General features: G+C 42.8%; 1 protein-coding gene across 2 annotated transcripts in view; it reads left to right on the forward strand.

The window, feature by feature from the left end:
* The first annotated feature begins 208 nt into the window (after positions 1-208).
* WIPF2 (WAS/WASL interacting protein family member 2) overlaps positions 209-15,577 on the forward strand; it is a 40,342-nt gene continuing 24,973 nt past the window's right edge. Inside the window, exon 1 of one of the 2 annotated variants that reach the window (XM_052658134.1) lies at positions 209-343. The gene's annotated coding sequence lies outside the window, so the exon portion shown is untranslated. The remainder of the gene's footprint in view (positions 344-15,577) is intronic. The other variant, XM_052658135.1, reaches the window with a different exon arrangement.

The raw sequence follows: 15,577 nt of genomic DNA on the forward strand, positions 1-15,577 counted from the left end.
TTGCAACCAAAGTTGCAAACCCTGCTTTTCAGCTGCTAAGCAACATTCTTGTGACCTTCCCAAGATGGCGGCCACCGACCGCTTCCGCCTTTACGTAAACCGGCAAGGGGCGGGCTTTCCAGGTGCGCATGCGTGTAGCGTCTCTTCGCCCTCTGCTCCCTCCTCCTTTCTCCCCCTCCTCCATTTTGTTCGCGGACGCTGGGGACGGTGGGAGCAGATCCATTTCCGGGTTGGCAAAAGGGGCGGCGGCGGCGAGAAGGGGAGCTTGCCGCGGGGCAAGCAGGACTGGACGGAGCCAGAGCCGAGGTAGCGAAGGAGTCGCTCCCGGAGCCGCTGCGGCCAGGTCGGGAAGGGTGGGTCCAGGGAGGGTGGGTCCGTCTCTGAAATGACCTGCGGATCTGAATGGGAGGGCGAGCCGGGGGAGGGGGGACTGGGGCGGGGCTGTAAGGGAGAGAGGGGACTTTGGAGGAGGGGCCTGTGGGGGAGAGGGGTCCTGGGGGTGGGACCTAAGGGGAGGGGGATTGGAGGCTGGGTCTAAAGAACCTGGAGAAGAGGGGGCGTGGGGAATCTAAGTAGGGAGGAGTGGTCGGGAATCGGTGTGGGGCGAGCGCTAACTGTGAGATGCGAAGGAAGGTTGTTGAGACAGGAAATAAGGAATCCTGAAGGGTTGGGTGAGGTGAGTAAGACGGCGACTGGGGTGAGGAGCGAGGTAACCGTGCGCAAAAGGAGATGGGGAGGGAGGACCTGTTGGGAACAGGTAATTAACAGGATGCTCCGGATGAGGAGGCCGCTGTGATATTTGGGGATTGATGAGTGAAAACCACTGGTTATGGGGTAACTGAGGAAATTGCTTACATTAGAGGGAATCCGAGAACGTTAGTTGAGAAGAAATCAGAATCGAGTTTAAGGTTGGATTGATAAATGTTGAAGTTCGCAAGGGAGCGCGATCTGCAGTTGAGGGCTCAGGTTGGAATGATGTGAAGTCTTAATTCTGGCCTCCGCCACCTCCCTAGGATCCACCTTCCTTTTCACGCTGTTATCTTTGCCCTGTGTTTGTTTCTGAATGACTTACTGCATGTTTTGGGTGACTTTTTTTCTTTCTTCTACACATCAGAAGAGAACCTCAGGGAATAAGGACGGTTCTAGCCCTCATGTGGATTTACTAAGTAACTTTGAGCCAGATCAGTTTTTGTCTCCCCCCCCCGCCCCCCCCCCCCCCCCCCCACTGGAGATGTTGGTTTGTTGGTTTGATCCCTTTCTGCATCTAAAAGATTGTGTTAAGCAAATGGGATCTTTAAAGTGGTTGCAAAGAAGTGATTCCTGAAAATAAGATTGAGATACTGATATTTAGAAGATAGGTCGTTCTCAGTTTCTTCCTCTCAACATTGTCCATTTTTTTTGTGCCTTGTGCCTGGGAAGACTTGGTTTGGATTTGATACATGTCCAATTTTTAAACTTATTGTCAACTTTTAGTAGCAGAAATTTCATATTGTTGTGTTACACTGTATTGACTGCGGTCAAGACGGGGATGGGGAAGTTACAGTTGGGGGTGAAAGAGGCTGGTTGATGGAGAGAACTGATGGAGAATATGGGAGAATACAGTATTTTATTTTCTAGCTGCCAGAGTATTTCACTCTTGACAAACACTTGCTTCATGAACTCTTTGAGAATTCACTAAAAAATAGTTTTAGGTAGTTGAGCCTTTTGCTTTGGTTCAGTCACTTAGGCCCTTTTTGCCAGTTGTTGGGGACTGGTGTGCTCATGGCCAATTTTGGCTTCTTTATTCTTAATCCTTTAACATCTTGACTGTTCTAGGTTTTCCTTTGAGTGTAATACTCTAAACACTTGGTGCATAGGCGAACTTGTTTACCTTAGACGTGTTCCTGAAAGTCTTGGCATTTCTGAAGTCTGACGTGGATTAGCTTAAGAGGGGGCAGTTTCTAACTCTGCTTCACACTTGGTATCAGAGTAATGTTAATCTTAGTTGGTACTGATTAGTTAGGTGATGTCAGCACAGAGATGAAATGCAGGGGCAAGTGGAAGGTGTTGAGAACCATGGGGTTTTCAGGTTTTACTGATGGCTTTTAAGAGGGAAGAGACGAGTTCTATTCCTTTTGGTGGATGTTCTTTCTTGACTTCTTAGGCTCTTTGATATGTTCTTTTTTTAAAAAAATTATGTATTTATTATTGTATTTTTGGCTGCACATGGGCTTTCTGTAGGTGCTGCGAGCAGGGGCTGCTTTCTAGTTGCGGAGCGAGGGCTTCTCATTCTGGAGGCTCTTTTGGCGGGCTTTAGGTCATGTGGGCTTCAGTAGTTTCAGCTCTCTGGCTTAGGTAGGCGCAGGGTCTTAGTTGCTTTGTGGCATGTGAAATCTTCCCGGACCAGGGATTGAACCCGTGTTTCCTGCATTGCATGGTGGATTCTTTACCACTGTACCACCAGGGAAGTCTGTCTTGGGCTCTTTGGGAGGGTAAACTGGTGTACTTGAATCTTTGTTCCCTTTGCTCTGAATTAATTCTGAAAATCATGGGCTGCTGGTTCAGGTTGTTTCAGCAGCCCAACCCCAGGAAGAACTGCAGGTATGAAGTACATATGGATGGTCCCTGACTAACCATGGTTCGACTTAGAGTTTTCAACTTCACAATGGCATGTAAATGATATGCATTCAGTAGAAGCTGTACTTTGAATGTTTAATTTTGATCTTTTCCTGAACTGTCAATATTTGGCTCTCTCATGATGCTGAGCAGAGGCAGACAGCCGCAGCTTGCAGTCAGCCGATATACAGTTATTACCATCCTGTGCCCATACAGCTGTTCCATTTTTCACTTTTAGTACAGTATTCAGTAAATGACATGAGCTGTTCAGTCAGTTCAGTTGGTCAGTCGTGTCCAATTCCTTGCGACCCCATGGACACGCACCAGGTTTCTCTGTCCATCAGCAACTCCTGAAGCTTGCTCAAACTCATGTCCATCCAGTCAGTGATGCCATCCAATCATCTCATCCTCTGTCATCCCCTTCTTCTCCTGCCCTCAATCTTTCCCAGCATCAGGGTCTTTTCTAATGAGTCAGTTCTTCCCATCAGGCGGCCAAAGTATTGGAGCTTCAGCATCAGTCCTTCCAATGAATATTCAGAATTGATTTCCTTTAGGATTGACTGGTTTGATCTCCTTGCAGTCCAAGGGACTCTCAAGAGTCTTCTCCAACACCACAATTCAAAAGCATCAGTTCTTCAGCGCTCAGCTTTCTTTATGGTCCAACTCTCACATCCATACGTGATTACTGGAAAAACCAGGGCTATTCGGTACTTTATTTTAAAATAGGCTTTGTGTTAGATGATTTTGCCCAACTGTAGGCTAATGTACGTGTTCTGAGCATGTTTAAAGTAGGCTAGGCTAAGCTAAGTTCTGATGTCCTATAGGTTAGGTGTATTAAATGTATTTTCGACTTAATGGTATTTTCAGTTTATGATGGGCTTATCAGGATGTAACCTATCTGTACACTTATTTGAGGGTTAAAAACTTGCTTAATATTTTGCTGTCATTTAAGCCTACAGTGCGTCTTTTTCGGTTTGTTTTTAAGAAGGTTTGGAAAAAAGTTGGGGAGGCTCTGGGCAGACTTTTAGCGTAGCCTGCTTCTTTCACATAATGGTTTTCCGTTTTTCCTATCCTGCCATGTGTTTCTGTTGCTCTGCTGGAGCCAGTCCCAAGTGGAAAACAGCAAATTGCACATTTTTTCCCCCTCCTTTTTAGTCTCTGGTGGATGTCTTGTTTGTGTCACAGTTTGATACCACCAAATTGAAAGAATTCTTTACTGCATCAGAGGGAGAGGGTGACAGAAGCTGAGCTGGGTTTCCTGGGCCAGAGAATGGACTCTGTCAAAGCAGAGAATAGTTGCAGAAACACAAACCGGGACCTTGAAGCTGTGACTAACATTTTGGCAACATGCTTCCCTGTGCCAAATAACTTCTTTTCTTCCTGAGTGTGATTGTTGATCTCCTTCTCAAAGTAGGCTCTTGTTGCTACTGTTCTGCACACAGCTCCCGAGCAGAAGTTGGCAGAGTTCCGGTTGACTGTCTCTTGGGGGATGTGGCCTGGATTAGAGTAGATGGGGTGTTCCATGTCAAAGTGAGGTTCATTGGCAGATCCTGAGAGCCTCTCTGCGAGGAAATGGAGGCGGTACTCTTTACTGAATGTTCTTACACTCCTTTATGTTTCTTCTAAATTCAAATCTGGTTCTTATTCATCTGGTGATTAAATGCAGAATCATTGCCTTTGCCTAGCTTTGCAAGTCCAAGGCGTTGAGGGGAAGAGAGTGTTTCCGACTTTTTTTCACCTCATTCTCATTCCCAAGCCTTTGAGCCTAGGGAGCCACAGATTAAACTCATGAGCACTTTTTGGTATTATTATCAAAGGGTTTTTAAAAATACTGGATAGAGCTTTATGGAGAAAAGCAATGTTAGTAGGGAAAGAAGGCATTTGCCAATATGTGTGTCTGTCTTAGCTCTCTTAAGATTTTGGCTGATGCCTGTGGAGGCAAATAGGTTATGTTATCAAATAGGAAAGCCAGGAATTGGCTTCTCACTTGCCAGTTCGGCTTGGCAAAGTTGTAACAATTTAGTATGACCATCCTAAATACTTAATTCTACTTAGTAAATGCTCTTTTCAGTGTGTTCTGCTTAGTGGATGCACTTTTGTTTTTCAGGAGATGGTTATTTGAAGATAACTGTGTCTCGTTTAGGTCTTGGAATGGATTATGAAGATCATTTCTCGCGGTATATGGCAGTGGCCCTGTAACATTGGAGAGAACCTCAAAACAAATTTTGGTGGCCCTGGGTTCACCTTTCTTCTCCCTTCCTTAGCGCAGAGGATTCTGTTCCTGACATGCAGGTTCAGATCCAGAGGGTCTGACCCTGGCCCAGGGCTTTGACTGTGGTAGCAAATACGATTATTGGAGTTGTATTCAACCTAGTCTCAGGTCTTTCTTTCCGGAAGAATGTCTTAAAGTGTGGCAGATCTGTGTAAACAAGGAACATGTGTAGATTTCCTCCCCATTAAAAAAAGTTTGGCGGGGGGCGGGGTGTCTGTGCTGGGTGTTTGCTGCTCGCGCGGGCTTTCTCGACTTGCCGCAAGTGGGGGCTGCTCTTTGTTGGGGGGCACAGGCTTCTCATTGCAGTGGCTTGTCTTGTGGCGCACAGGCTCTAGAGCGTGGGCCCAGCAGTTGCGGCTCCTCGGGGGCTCTAGAGGCTCTATGATTGTGGTGCACGTGTGGAATCTTCCCAGACCAGGGAGTTAATCCTCGTCCCCTCCATTGGTAGGCGGATTCCTATCCACAGTACCACCGGGGATGTCCTCCTCCCCATTTAATAATTGGTTTTCAAAAATTTTTTAGCTTCTTAAACTTCATGGATTTATATTAAGCTCCATTTAGATTGAGGCCCCTGAGTAAAGTAATTTGTTTTTAGTTGGTATTTATGATAATATTTCCATACGAATTCATCAGCCTGCTCTCTGTGCTCATAGAAAACCTGAATCAAGTAATCTCTTTCTTTTTCCCTCCCAATAAACCCTCTGACTGTGGAACAGTCTCCATATGTCCATATTGGAACATTTGGTTTTTTTTAAAAAAGGAATTTTCTAAAGGGGTACAGTGTATTATGGGGCCTGCTGTCTGAGACGTGTGGAGAGTGAGTTTTCCTTCTTTTCACTTCCACCTTCCCAGTGCTCAGATGTAGGCAGGGTGTTTGTCATTAAAGATCCAGGTATGAGATTAAACTCTTGCTGTCAGTATCTTACAAGGACAGGACTTTAAAGAAAATAATAATAAATATCTATTTAAGAAAATAATAATAAAAATATTATTATTTTCTTAAATAGATAATATACTCACATGGCCCAGAATTTGAAAGGTCAATAAATGGTGGCATTGAGCAGCCTGCCCTCTACCCTTGTCTACCCTTCGTTCTGGTTTGTCTTCCCAGGGTCAGCTAATAGTATCAGTTTCCTGAGATCCTTTTTTCCTTTTTTTAGTCTTATTTATTTTTGGCTGCGCCGGGTCTTTGCTGCACGTGGGCTTTTTCTTAGTTGCAGTGCTTGGGATTCATGTTCCAGTGGTTTTTGTTATTGGGGAGAATGGCCTGTAGGATGCTCAGGCCTCAGTAGTTGTGGCACGTGGGCTTAGTCCAGAGGCTTGTGGGATCTTCCCAGACCAGGGATGGAACCCATATCCCTGGCATTGGCAGGCAGATTCTTAACCCACTGGACCACCAGGTAAGTCCTCTTGACATCCTTTCCAGAGATAATGTATACAAAGTAAATATATATGTGTCTTGCATTTTTTAAAATGAGTGTCACACACTAATTCTATGTACAGTTTTTAAAAAACTTATTTTGGCAATCAGTCATTCTATATGAACAGTAAAGAGTACCTGCCCTGTCCTGGTAGATATTTAATGTTTCCAGTCTTTTGCTGTTACAAACTATGCTCCAGAGAAAAACTATATATATTTGGCCTTTTGCATGTGTGATTACATCTGTAGGGTAAATTAGAACTGCTGAGGCTGCTTTATTGGGGGCCCTGTTATTCATTTCCTTGACAATTTTTGAGTTCCTACTGTGTGCCAAGCACTGTGGTAGGTCCTGGTGATGCAACAGTGAAAACAAAACTGATTCAGCCTTTGCACTCATGCGGTTATGGTCTAGTGGGGAAAACTTCCATTAACCGGGTAATTAATTACTGTTGCCGACAGTGCAGTAGAGAGTGCAAATGGGAAGCCTGACCCTAGTTCATGGAGAAGGCGGCCGATCAGGGAAGGTCCCTGAGGATTTGACTTCTAAGGCTGAAACCTAAAGGATGAGGGGAGGAAATGGCAAAGGTGAAGGTCCTGAGGAGGGAAAGAACGTGGCTGTGTGGAGAGATGAAGGAAGTCCCGGTGTGTCTGGACCTTAGGGAGTGAGAAGCAGAGAGATAGGAGGCAAGACTTCAGAGAGTGTGAGTTCTTAAAAAATACAGGTAAATGGCATAGTTCATTTTGAGTTCAACCTTTCCAATAGAGATTTTTTTCTGTTAGTTCTTTCCACTGGGACTAGTTTACCATTGTTGATGCTGAAATCATCAATATCATAAAGAATCGGAATTCTGTACAGCGGAACATGTTTTCAGAAAAATTTTCTGAATAAAGCCTGTTGTTTTAGTCTTGATTTCTTTTAGATCCTGCCCATTAAACTCTTGTGGCTGGATTAGAACTTAAAATGTGGGGCTCTTGAACTGGTTTGGAGATTGTTGGGGAGCTGTTCTTAGATCATGGGGGATGATAGGCTAGTTGGCCAGACCTGGTTATTTAAAAAACAAAAACCTCTTCACTTCTGGGGATTATTGACTTTTTCTGGTAAGCCTCACGGGCTGGAGAGAGAACACAGATGTTCTTCTTGTAAACTACTGAAAATAATTTGTCATCTAGGCCATATGTCTTAACATGGTGCATATATCTTACTGGACATGCAAAAGGATCAGTAGCTCAGGGCCATTATAACTCTGAATATGTGAAACCATTTTTATCTGCTGTATCTGCAGTATATTTTATATTGACTTTTGTTCAGGAATCACAGTACTCTTCCTCAAAGCCCAGATGGTCCTGTTTTGATTTAGTTCTTACTTGTGTAATTGGATCAGCTTGCCCTGTTTTCATACTTCAAAGTAGACTCCTGATTTTGCAGACTATCACTAGTGATCTCGGAATGAAAATGTGCAGATTTTTCTAGCATTTCAGCAAGGAGCATCTGTGTATCTGATGGCTTAAGGGTATTAGAGGGAGAGAAGAAACTCTTCTGCAGTGAAAGTCGCAGCTTCGTTAATAGACTTTCTGTGGTGAGTTGGGACTTAATATATTATCTTTGAAATGAGGCATGACACTTCTCTCCATTTGAAGTCTGGATCAACGTTTTATGGAGCATCTGCTTAAATTTTCTTTCAGGCCTTTTCTTAATGGAGACTGTCATCACTGATTTTCCTTCCTCTGACTGTTCTCTGTATATGTTTTCTGCTTTTATATTTGTGCTGTGCAAATGATGGAATGCACATAGAAGCCAAGTGCCAGTCCTGTGAGATGGCCAGCCTTGAGTGAGAAGAGCTGGTTTTTGTCATCAGTGACTAGATTTCAGCCTACTTGATAAGTCTTTTAATTTCATTAACAGTTTCTTAGAACTTGTAAAGATATTTTGATAGCAGATGTTGGTTATTTTTGTTTTTCAGTTAGTTGCATTAAATTGAGAACAAGACCTGAAAAGGGCTGAGTAATTGGTTTTAAGATTTATCCCTCTATTTTTGTGCTTACCTTTGCTTATGAGTTCTCATGGTGGCCTGGAAGTTCCTCATGTACTTGACTTGTGATGGTGTGAGTGCTGGGTGGTGAACCTTGCTTGGTTACACCCAGGCTGTGGCACAGATTCAGGTCACATTAGGCAGCCTGCTTCATTGCAGTTGAGCCTGAGACATGAATTATTTTGGTTTGTTTGGGATTTTCTACTTTGTTTAACTGCATTGGTAGCAGATCCAATGTTGACCTTTCTTGGGAAATTTTGGTAGTCTGAAGCTTGGTTTTGTTGTACAGTGTTAGAGTTTTTGGTTTTAGTAGTTAAATTTAAAATCAAAATAGTAAGAATATATAAAGAGTCAAATAGTACTGTAAGTCTTATAGTACTTAAAGAGCTGCTCCATTTCTCCTTACCTATCCTCTGAATGCTTTTAATATTTTTAATAATTTAATAATACTTTTAATATTTTTTCTGATGTATATTCATGTTTCTACATAGTATTCTTACACTGTTATGTCTTGATTTTTCCATTCTTAGGTATTATCTATTGAGTTTCTGCTGTGGACACTTGAGTTTTGCATTCTTATGATGCTATTCATGCACAACCCTTCCTGCTCTCTGCTTTATATATATATATATATATATATCACTATCTTGATTAAATCAATATTCTATATGTTTTGGTATTATATATCATATATCACGATTCTAGTAGAAAAACCAACCATTCTTGGTATTTCACAGATGATCAAATCATGAAAGGCCAGGGGAGCATAGGTCAGGGAAAGCCACTTGCAGGGTTTGAAAGAAACTGCAGTCATTAATAATCCTGACTGCCTTAAACACCAAAGCAGCCAATTTACAGAATATTGAAAACTGCTGCCAACCACGTGTCTGTCATCTGTCAGAGGCTACACACCTGCTCATTGTTCCTGGAAGACCAGTAATGGCATCATCTACCTTCCTTCTATCTTCTAGATCTTGAGTGAATGCTATGTGTTGGTGGGATTTAAACCACAACCCAGTGACAGGGGATTCTAGGAAAAGTAGTTCCCAGACCTCCAGCCTCCCTCCTCTCCTGTGAGTCCAGAAGGGAGTAGAGGTGAGTGTTATCAAAAGAAGAGAAAAAAAGTAGCATCCAGTATAATGACTGTGTACTATGATTATATTTCCTTCTTTATATATATATTTTTTCCCTTAAGTATTATATTTGCCTTTTTTTCCTGTCTTATTTCCTTTTTTTGCTTGACTTACTAAGTATCAGTCATTAATTCATCCCTAACCTTGGATGGAAGTATCTCTTCTCAGCACATTTAAACATGTTAGTGGAGTCTCTTCCAGAGACTTTATGAAAAAGATCTATAGGATGGGTGCATTTTTTGAGGGTTTGCCTGTCTGAATCATCTGTTTTCTACCTTCATGCTGGTTGATAGTTTGACTAGATATAAAATACTTTGTTGGGGATCATATTTCTTTGGAAATTTTAAACCTTGCTTTGTGGTTTTCTAACTTTCAATAATAATATTATGAAATTTGGTGCTATTCAATTCTAGATTCTTTGTATAGGATCTGTTTTTTCCTCTGAAAGATTTTAGGGTCTTGTCTTACCTGCCTCCTGCATTGGAGGGCGGTTTCTTAACCACTGGACCACCAGACTAGTCCCATTTAGGGTCTTGTCTTTATCCCTGGTATTCTGGAATGCAGTGATGTGCCTTGGGGTGGATATTAGAATTCATCATGCTTGGGAGTTCCCTGGTGGTCCAGTGGTTAGGACTCCATGTTTCTGCTAGTTGGGGCCCAGGTTTGATCCCTGGTTGGGGAACTAATAAGATCCCACAAGTTGTACAGTATGGCCAGTGGGGAAAAAAATTCATCATGCTTGAGATTCAGTGGGCCATGTCAGTCTGCAGCTTATTTCCATCTACTTCCCTGGTGGCTAAGATGGTAAAGAATCTGCCTGTAGTGTGGGAAACCTGGGTTTGATCCCTGGATTCGGGACAATCCCCCGGAGAAGGGAATGACAGCCGACTCCAGCATTCTTACCTGGAGAAATGCATGGACAGAGGAGCCTGGCAGGCTGTAGTCTGTGGGTCGCAGAGAGTCAGACCTGACTGAGCGACTTAACACTTTCACCCTTTCCATCTGTCAAGTTTTTCTGTATTATCATCTCTTATAATGTATTCTCTCTCTGATAATTATTTCTCTCCTCCCTATTTCTCGGAACCCCTGTTATCCAGATGGTGAAACTCCTAGACTAGCCCTCAATTTTTTTCCCTTGTGAATTTTTTTCCCTCATTCAGTTTTCAGACAGCCTTTGTTTTTTCTTCCAGCTCTTGTATTTTAAATATTTACCATCGTTTTTTTTTAGTTTCCAAGAAATTTTCTCCAGATTTTTAAAAATTTATTTTTAATTGGAGGATAATTGCTTTATAATATTATGTTGGTGTCTGCCATACATCACCATGAGTCAGCCATAGGTATACATATCTCAGAATTTTATGTATACATTTTTTTGCATGTTGTCAGGAATTCTGTTTTGCTCATTTACTTTGCTTCCTGTCTTTCATGTGAGAGGTTCTCTTGACACGTCTAGTAATTCTTGGCTATCTGTTCATTTTTAAGCATAGGGCACTAAAACGCTGAGTGCAGGTCCCTGGCTCATCAAGTGGTGGGCAGCATTTTTGGGTGGATTGGCACTGGTCACTTTCCTCAGAGAGGACTGCTCCGGTTTTCTGCTTGGAGAGTATTAGCCCAGCAGCAGGTGTCTTTGGAGCTGAGTGGGAGAAGAGAGCTGGGGATGGGGAGAGGCCTCGTTATTGAGGACAAGTTAGACTTGCTTGATCCCCATTTGTTCTCAGCATGGCTCAGCTGCCCTTAGCTGTCACTGGTCCCTTGGTTCAGAGACCGTCTGGTTCAGCTTCTCTCATCTTCTGCCAGGCAGTGTAGGGGTGGGGACAGAAGGGGTAGAAGAATCTTATTTCTTACACAGACTTTTTGTCTTTGTTTTGTTTTTCTTTTTCTTTTTTTTAATTGGAGGACAATTGCTCTACAATATTGTGTTGGCCTCTGCCACACATCAGCATGAATTAGCAACAGGTACATTACACAGACTTTCAACCAGTTGTCTTTTAGCCCCTCCTACACCCCTTTCTCCAGACATACTGGATACCTCCAGTTTCTGAGCCTTTTCTGAGATTCTGTGGTAGAAATCTGCTTGCTTCTTTCCAGTGCAGGCATTTGGTTTTTTCCTTTCTGTGAAATTATTTATCACTAGTGCATCTGCTGTCCAGCTTCCAAAATTTTGTTGATATCTGTCTTTATGTTGTTGTCTCGTTTCCCATTTTCTCTTTTTTAAAAAACTTATGCCTTAAATTTTTTTTTCCTGATTTTAGTAGGTCTGGATTAGGGCCCAGAAATCTTTGTGTGTGTGTTTATTAAACATGCCCTAGGATGTGCTTTTTCTTCAGGCAAGTTTGGAAGCTCTGTTTTAGAAGGACCTTCTAAACCATATATTGCTATCCTGAGTTGCTTTTGCATTCTGACTGTGTTTTAGTCTGTCTAGCTTTGGTCTGGATTTCTAAATTAGAATGTGTCCTTCATCTGATTAACTCCTCTCTTCTGTAAGTTAAATACTGGCAAATGGTAATAACTTTAGCCTTGTGTGAGTCCATTTTTTAAGCCACCATTTCTAAACCCACAGGTTCCTGGGATGTGTGGGTGGGGAGGAAATATTAGTTACGAACATTGAGTTACTCTGCATCATTTCACTGTCCAAATCCAGGGATCTGTTTTTTGTTGTTGTTGTTGTTGTTGTTTTGAAATGGAAAATTGACTCAGGCTTTAAAAACAGATTTACTAGTTATCTGCCTTAGATTTATGCAGCATCATTTTTGGAGATGTTAAAGTACTGTGATTTGAAGTTTGTTTTTAATTTTGACAGTACGAGAGGGCACATTCTCTTCTTTTTGTGTTATAGATCCCTAGGCCTTACAAGGAAAAACTGTTGTATCTTTTACCATCAGTATGTAAAGCATCTGGAAATGAGGGGTTTGCATCTGCTCCTTGGTTGCGGTTATTCACTTGGAGATCAGGGGCCAAATGAGTACCTGTCTTAGTGATGTTGTAGATAGAGGCCTAGTACCCTAGTTCTCAGATATGGGAAGCCTGTGGCTCCTAGTAGCTAAATGCAGCCTGAGGAAGCTGTGGCGGCTCTGACATCTTATGTTCTAGGATGAAACAGCTCTATTGAAACAGCTCTAATAGATTTTTACAAATTTCATTGAAACAGTTTTGGTGAACAAAGTTACAAAAACAGTGTGAAATCTAAAGTGTTACTGTCTTGGAAATTCCCTGGTGGCATAGTGGTTAGGATTCTGGGCTTTCACTGCCATGGCCTAGGTTCAGTCCCTGGTCAGGGAACTGAGATCTCACAAGTCACGTGGCCAAAAAATAAAAAATATATAATAAAAATAAAGCATTATCGTCTCATTGATTATTGATCATTGGCTGTGGGTTTATTTATTTTAAAAATATTTATTTATTTATTTGTTTGGCTGTTTCAGGTGTTAGTTGTGGTGCTCGGGCTTTCTCTAGGTGTGGCACATGGGCTTGAGAGTGCGGACTCAGTGGTTGCTGTGTGCGGGCTTAGTTGCTCTGAGGCATGTGGGATCTTAGTTCTCTAGCCAGGGATCAAACCCAAATCCCCTGTATTGAACAGCAGATTGTTAACCACCGGACCACCAGGGAAGCCCCCTGGCTGTGTTTTAAAGCACTACAGCACTCTGAACTATAACTGATTTACTGCAATTGACTGTTTTCTATGTATGTTCCCCCACCCTCCCACTGGGTTTCCCAGGTGGCTCTGTGGTAAACAGTCTGCCCTACAGTGCAGAAGATGCAAGAGATGAGGGTTTGATCCCTGGATGGGAAAGATCCCCTGCAGAAGGGAGTGGCTACCCATTCCAGTATTCTTGCCTGGAGAATTCCGTGGACAGAGGAGCCTGGTGCGCTACAGTCCATGGGGTTTCAAAAGAATCTGACACAACTTAGCGACTGAAACTACAGCAACCCTCCCAATACTTCGCTGCTTTCAGAATAGTAGGAGTTTCTCTTAGCTTTGAGGGATGTGGTGGGGGCTGGGGATGTTTGGTAAGGTTGTTTCTTACCATCTCTGTTTATGATGATTTCCAGGCATTGTATTTACAGTTGCTCTTGTATTAGTTATCTCTAGCCATCTTTTTAATGAAGCCATTCTTCACAACTGGTTATTTAATTGAATGCAAGAGTAGACTTCTCATTGATTTGTGGTCCTTTTAGATGAGGGGACTTGGTTGCCGAGTTGCCCTGTATCTGGGAATCATACATAACCTGTGGAACCTGATATTTGCCTCATCAAGTAGTCTGTGCATATTTGGCTTCTGAGTTTATGTTTTTCAGGCTTTTGAAAAATAACTTGGGACAAGAGGAAAGAGTCTTATTAGGGGGAAAAGCTGCATTTTGGGATATATAATTTTATTCTTACTAGAAAAATTCTATTTGAAAGATTATCATCATAAAGTTATGTATTTTTCTTCTGCCTTCCCGGTGGCTCAGTGGGTGAAGAATCTGTCCGAAATGCAGCAGACACAGGAGACACGGGTTTGATCCTGAGTTGGAAAGATTCCCCTGGAGGAGGAAATGGCAACCCATCCAGTATTCTTGCCTGAAAAATCCTGTGGACAGAGGAGCCTGGCAGGTTATAGCCCACGGAGTCGCAAAGAGTTGGACACGACTAGGCGACTAAGCACGCACACGTGCCTGCACTTCTGCCTCCATCCTTTTTTCTTCCAGGATTGTGTGCTGCTTGTAACAGTGAAAAATCATTGAAGTAAAGAGGTTTTTTTAAAATTACTTGTTGTATCAATCAGGTTTGCTGCATAGTTAAATTTCCTTGATGGAAAATGCCTGCCGTTGGAAAGATGATTTTTTATCCTTCATAGAGTAACTTTGGAATTTTAATTACTTCCATGGCCATACATGATAAAAATCTGTTTCACCAGAGGTTTGACTGAGTTGAATTTCAAGGGAGAGGGAGCACCTTTTCCACTGAGAGAAGAGGGCTGTAGATTACTTTTAGATTATATAAAGCTTTCGGAGGAGGGGAGGGTGGTACAAGATGTGGAACAAGAAAGTTACTCTAGTCTGTTTCTTTGTGTTTTAGAGAAACCAAAATTGCTTTAGTGGAAACTCTACGGTATTCTGTCATAGAACACATGGAGGCGTGTTCATAGTTCTCTGTTGATGTCAGTTCTTGCGTAATTAGAGGAACCTGTTTGACTCCCGCTGTTAGTCTCTGGCAGTGGCATGCGAATCCTCTCAGGGAGCTCCTGGCTCTCCTCCCGTGTGGGGTTCTGTGGCTTGGGAACTGGATGCCTTCATGCCACTGTGGCGATGAGCTCACGCTTCCCTAGACTGCTGCTTTTCAGGTGCAAGGTTGAAGGTGAACGGGTAAGCAAATTCCCAGCAGGGAACTTTTAACCCTGGAAGACTTCCAGTTAGTACCTAGGTCCCTAGCTGTGCTCAAGCCAAAGAGAGGTGAGGTACAGTCTGTGGGGTTAATGCATGAGATAACTGGTGGAACTTGTTTACTTTGGATGTGAAGCTATTGGTTTGTTTAGACTTCTTTGGTATAATAGGCATATTGGATGGAGGAGGATACTACTTTTTAAAATTTTTATTTATTTGTTTTGGTTGAGCTAGGTCTTCATCGCTTTCTCTGGTTGGGCGAGCAGAAGTTACTCTCTAGTTGTGGTGTGTGAGCTTTTCCTTGCAGTGGCTTCTCTTGTTGTGGAGCACAGGCTCGAGGTGCGTGGGCTCAGTAGTTGTGGCTCGTGGGCTTAGTTGCCCCGTGGCATGTGGGATCTTCCCGGATCAGGGATTGAACCTGTGTCCCCTGTATTGGCAGGTGGAGTCCCATCCATGGTACACCAGGGAAGTCCAGAGAAGGATACTACTATTGGATTTGGAGGATGGCTTCTTATTTATTTATTTTTAATTGGAGGATATGGAGCATGGCTTATAAAGTCTCAGGTTTCATCTCCTACCATTCTTCTCACTCTGTTCCAGTTACCTTGGCGTTTAGTTCTCTAACACATCAAACTCATTTCCGTCTCCTTGATGTTTGTTAATTCTTTTCGGAAGATGCTTTCCCCAGATGTTCCTAGGGCTTGGCTGCTCATGGAGACGCTTCTGAGAGGCAGGCCCCCCAGCCCCTGCCCATCTAACAACA

Source organism: Budorcas taxicolor, chromosome 19 (assembly GCF_023091745.1).
Source record: "Budorcas taxicolor isolate Tak-1 chromosome 19, Takin1.1, whole genome shotgun sequence".
NCBI lineage: Eukaryota > Metazoa > Chordata > Mammalia > Artiodactyla > Bovidae > Budorcas > Budorcas taxicolor.